General features: G+C 40.0%; 1 long non-coding RNA gene across 1 annotated transcript; it reads left to right on the forward strand.

Moving 5' to 3' along the window:
- The first annotated feature begins 3305 nt into the window (after nt 1-3305).
- LOC115573128 (uncharacterized) lies at nt 3306-4391 on the forward strand. The gene is made up of 3 exons (XR_003982224.1): nt 3306-3526; nt 3647-3721; nt 4126-4391. It is a non-coding gene; the product is annotated as an uncharacterized LOC115573128 (long non-coding RNA).
- The last annotated feature ends 1278 nt before the right edge of the window (nt 4392-5669 follow it).

Genomic DNA, 5669 nt, shown 5'->3' on the forward strand with positions numbered 1-5669 from the left:
AGTGACATAATTCTACTGTCAGATCATGATGACAAAAATACAACCAAAAAATTGTTACAGACTGCAGTTTAAAGCAAGGTTTTTTATGCTCAAGGTGTACCTCGGTGTCATGTTGCCATGATGGCAGTTGTACAGGGCACAAGGTAGATGATGCAATAAGAGGAATGATGAAATACATGTTTTCAAACGAGCTAGCAATGGAGTACAATATGTTTGGCCGTCATGGGGGAAAAAAAAATTTAAAGGCTTGCGTCTTTTCAACTTTGTGTATGAGGCTGCTCTTAAAAAAAAACCCTTTGACCTCAAAAGTCAACCTGCAGGAAGTAGAGACGGCGTCTCAGTGGTTTATAGGTACAAGGGACAAAGGGCATCCCAAAATCAAAGGTAGTCTGCAGTGTGAGAAAGAAGCTGCATTACAGTGAAGTGATGTTATTTTTCAGAACTTGCTGGGCTGCTCTATTTGTTCTGATATGTGCCTTTACCTACTTAGTCATTACATCCACATTACTGATGATTAGGGGTATATATTTTTAAGGCCATATCACCAAGCCATGTCTTCCAGGACATTTAATTTCTGCATAATTTCGATAAAGTGTGTGTTGAGATCATGCACCCACCTCATACAAGGACTTCAACGAGGATATAGTGTTACGATTGTGCAAGAGCTGTCGCAAGTTTACACCAGCCATGTCCGCAGGTGGCAAAGATTGAATGGGTGAGGTTCAGGAGAAGGCAGAGTGTGTGTGGCAGTCCCCATGCTGTATGCAGTGTGCTCAGTGTGGTGCCAGCACAGCCGTGTTCACTGTTGGGAACTATGTGAAATCTAAAAAAACATATATGCACACGGGAGCCGTGGTGGCGTAAACAAATGACACTTGACTGCAGATTTTACTTTTATGCCCAGCATAATCCCGCTTTTTATTGAATGGCTGGCATGGAAAATGGCTTTTTAAAGGCTAAATGTAAAAATAAAAAATAACAACAAAAAATACAACAATAAAATAAAAAAAATATGTTTTATTTAATTTAAATTTAATTTAATTTAGGGTCCCAGCCTGATAGCCTGTGCTTCCCTTTAGGTTTTTTTCCTCTACTCTCATCTCTCTCTCCTGCACCATCACTTTGCTCTCCTGCTCCTTCACTGGCTCTCCCCCTGCTGTACTTCACTTTGTTCCACTGCTCCTCTCTATCTAATGTTACTTGTCTTATACGATTACATAAAACATTAAGGTTAGATAATTTACACTCACATCACATCTGATTACAAGTGTGAACACAATTTTTTACCTAACCATCATCATTTGAGTCAGTAAAAGGCTAATGATACCTGACTAGTATTATCTTCATCAGGTGTCTTTCTCTTCTTTGAGAAATATTTGAACAATTTCATCTGAAAATGCAGTCAGCAGTTACATCATGGCGTGTATATATTCGCTTAATGCTATCAATTAGTTTACTCACGTTAGCGACACTGAGTTGAGTTGGCACCGGGCCCAATTAATTAAGCTACTGATATGCTACGTAACCTTAGCTGGCCATCAATATTTTGCGAATGTCTATTGAACTTATAAAATCTATTATAAGTTTTCTTGAGCTAATAAGTCTACCTTTTCTCCGGTGAGTCGTTGCCCTATTTTCAAGATGACACTCCTCTGACTCTCCAACGTTGGTACCTGGGTGCTTGACGTGATGTCACTTTCAAGGCCGCGCTCTCGCGAGTAATTAACGTCGATGGCACCAGTAAGTTCTTGGAGTATCTACTCCAAAGAGTTGATACTGAGCAAGATAGTTATCTAGTTTACCTCAGCACTCGCGACACCTGACCCAGTGCAGGACTCTGCTGTGAAGGTAGAGATATCATGATGTGGCGGTGGTGTATTTGCGACAATTTAAAAAAAAAAAAAAAAGAAGAAGAAATTTGAAGGAGTGGCGGCTAGGATTTAGGAGTGGCGGGCCGCCACTCCTAAATGAATGTAGAGGAAACACTGCATTTCTACATCTAGTATTTTTCCTAATAAATCATGATTAATGCTTAGAAAATGGCTTAGACACATTTTAAGGCCTTTTTTGTGCTGTTTACCAACAATGCCCTTGGAGACTTTTATATAGCCAGATGAGCTGTATGGAACAATGTTATTGTTGATCAGAAATCAGCCCTTAAGATTGGAGATACAGTATCAGTGTGAGGTTTTGCTAGCGCCCCAATACAATGGAGCTATGTGGCATTTTTTGTGCTGTGCACTATATACACTACATATTTAGAAAAGCAATACAATAGACAAAGAATAGAATTTCTGAAGTTGTTTCTCACTGACTTGACTTGGTATATTTTTCTTGCTTCTCTGCAGTTTACCCAAGTTTATTTATCCATTTCTGCTTCCACTCAAATACAATTTTTATGTTTTAATTTGTATCCTTACCAAAAAAAGGCTTCTATACAGTTCACTAAATCCTCACCCATCCAAAAGATGGCTTTGTTGTAATTTCTAAAATAATAGAATTCAGAGGTGACATGTCATATTCTGTAGTAACTTGTGATGGTTAAAGAAATACATAAACTCATACATTGGTCATGTTGGACACACACACTGGTGTGATGTAAAAGGCTTGTGAGCAGAGAGAATACATGGAAAGCAGAGAAAAAATTGTCTCCAATGTCTTCAAAACACTTTATTATCCTAGGGTGGCAAGGAGGGTTGCTGTGGGTGACGGCTTGTGGAAAATTGGGAGAGGCCAATCAAGATGAACAGTAAAGGCTTGTTGGACGTGTCATGGTCGATCTCAGCACAACATACAAGTGGTGTATGGATTGCACTGTATGTTACTGGAGAGAGAGGTAAGATAATTAAAGCTTTTTTTTGCGTAAAGGAGCTCACAAAATTTATAGTGCACATGTAACCCAGGTTACTAGGCCCGTCATCAGTTCATGGGTTTATTAATGAAATAAATTCATATCTTCCTGTGAAGAAATAAATAAATAAATTAATATCCTCATGTAATGAAATGGATAGATAAATAAATAAGCTCATATCTTCATGTGACAGATAAATAGGGGTTTTGATTTGAAATAATCTGACTTATAATAAATAAATAGGATTCATGATTTGAAATCTTAAATATGCCAATAAATAGATAAGAATCATTAATTGAATTAATGTACACAAGTATTTTTTTTTTCATATATATGTTAAAAAGGGTATTTCATTTCAAGTGTGATGAATGTGCCTTTTCAAAATGTACAAGATTCAGGTGACATGAGGAGTTCACGTGATGTAATGTGACCAATCAGACGCAGTCAGGGTGTACGTGCAGTCGTGTGTTTTTTTTTCTCTCTCTCTCTCTCTGCCGGACCAACTCCGAGGTGGCTACATGCTAACCTCCGCTGCAGATATTTTTCTTTTTGAGCAAGAGAGCCAGATATTCCAGGGATTTTGTAGCTGTTATTGTCAGTGCCGAGAGCGAAACCTGTTTTTGCCGTGGATTGATTAAGTGGACCGTGCGTTTTGCGACGGAGACGAGGGAGATTGTGAGTTGTGTTTATTAGCAGTTGTGGCGCTAGCTTAGACCGTTAGCCACATGAACTTCGCTAGACTCAAATTGTGAACGTGCACATTGCTGAACTCCTGTGTCCCTGTTTCTTCTAAAGTGTGACCTGGACTGATGAGAGCTGTGTGATCTACATTGTACCGGATTGTGTGTGTATATGATGCTTGAGCCTCTGGTGAGTAAACCTCGTGATATTGGGTTGATAAATGGAGTTTAAGTGTATATGCTGGCATTGATGTGGAGCAGCGAGGTGTTGATTTCATGTATGTTGTGTTTAAAGTTGTTGGTATTAGGGTGTTTATTTACATGCCCTCACTCCGTGTGTTTTTCTGTGAGAGTGAGTGGCGGTAGAAGTAGAAAAGGAGATGAACAGAAGAGTAGTCGTTCAGCCATTTTGTTTCATGTTAATACCGATAAAAGTGTTCAGTCCATTTAGTGGACAGTGAGAATAGTTACGGCGATCATTAAGCAGTAATATGTTAATGTACATGAATGTATATATGTGTGTTTATATGCATATATTTATATGTAAAGGTTTTTTACGAGAATATTATAATAACCCTCTTTTGGCCTATATAGGCCGGGTCTTTTTCTTTGTATGGATCCCTGGTTCCAAGATCTCCATGAAGACTCCTCCTGCTGGAATCTTCCTGTTCTGTAAAGGTCCTGTAAAGGTAGCAGGGAGGCTCAGTAGTAGTGGAGAGCCATTCAAAACCGAACTGTGATTTCTTTATTTTGTGATATGAGGATTTGACTGTTGTTGACATCTCATGTGTTTATTGAGACTGTAATATTCTTTTTTTGTTCTACTCAATACAATACAATACAGTACATGTGAGACTCTACCTGGTCGTTGTGAGAGTTTTACTCAAATTGCCAGTACCCCCTTTCTCCTATGTCGTGTCTAGACTTCTGTTTTACTGGTCCAGAAATTGAAAGTAACGCACTGAAAAATTATCTGTAGCTCCAAGTCTTTACTTTTGACAGTCAAAGCTGAGGCAGATTACAGGAAATGGCGAGCTAACAGCCAGGAGAAAGTGGAGTATTATTGAGTGACAAGAGTAAAAAAAAAAAAAAAAGTAAACAATAATATATAGTACAATGGATATAGTGAAAAATGAAGGTATAAATGTTGGTAACTCAGTTCTTGTTAGTGGATTAACTCAAACTGAAGTAGACAAGGAGCTTGAAAGCCACCTAGAACGCTATGGCTCTATTAACAGAGTACTAGTAATTGATGACCCAAAATCAGAGTATCATCTCTGCTCCATTGTGGAATTTGCAAATAACTCTGCAATGCAAACATTTAGACCAATATTGCCAATAGAATGTCAGAGCTCAACTGATGCAAACGTTACCTTCCTGGTGCGCTCCTTAGATAGTGTTTACACTAGCACTGCTAGTAGGAGCGCCACCAAGGGGTATCTTGAGGAACTGCAAGCCATTGCTGATAAAAGTGGGAGGTCATTTCAAGATGTGCTCCAGGAAGAACTGATGAAAATAAGCACAGGAAAAGGTGTGAACCTCCCTATTGACACTGCACCAGACGAAGACTCTCAACTAAACAGTCATGATGCAACTAGTCGGGAGGTCAAGGATGTTAAAGCGCCATCACAGGTGATGCAACAGCCCTCTCTTCTGCTTGACTCTGTCTCACGCGAGATAGTCAGGAACTTACCAGCTGTTTTTCCACCGTCTCCTTCACCCAGACGTGATCAGCGCGGATTGAGTGGTGACGCCCAAGCAGCATCAACACCAGCTTTGCAAAAACTCGAGGCCACCACTAGCAGCCCACAGGCAATGTCCTTGCCTCCTAGTGAGAACATTCAGTTCCAGCCTGCTGTGTTGACAGCCGCACCGTCACCTAGCATTGCTGCTAACATGAACGCTTACCACCAAGGTTCCCTGTCAAACAACAGCAGCGTTAATGATGACACCGCTGCAACGACACGTTCAGTGCTCACCATGAATGACGTTAATCCTCCTGCTGTACAACGGGTCGTTGTTGAACATGTCATGCGAGCTAATGAAGCTATGTCTCCCATGCACCCTTCAGTTCGCCTCAGACCCTTCTCTGGGAAGATTCCTCGTCCCAACAACGAACTTGAAACTTGATTATGATA

This window comes from Sparus aurata, chromosome 21 (assembly GCF_900880675.1).
Source record: "Sparus aurata chromosome 21, fSpaAur1.1, whole genome shotgun sequence".
In the NCBI taxonomy this organism is placed as follows: domain Eukaryota; kingdom Metazoa; phylum Chordata; class Actinopteri; order Spariformes; family Sparidae; genus Sparus; species Sparus aurata.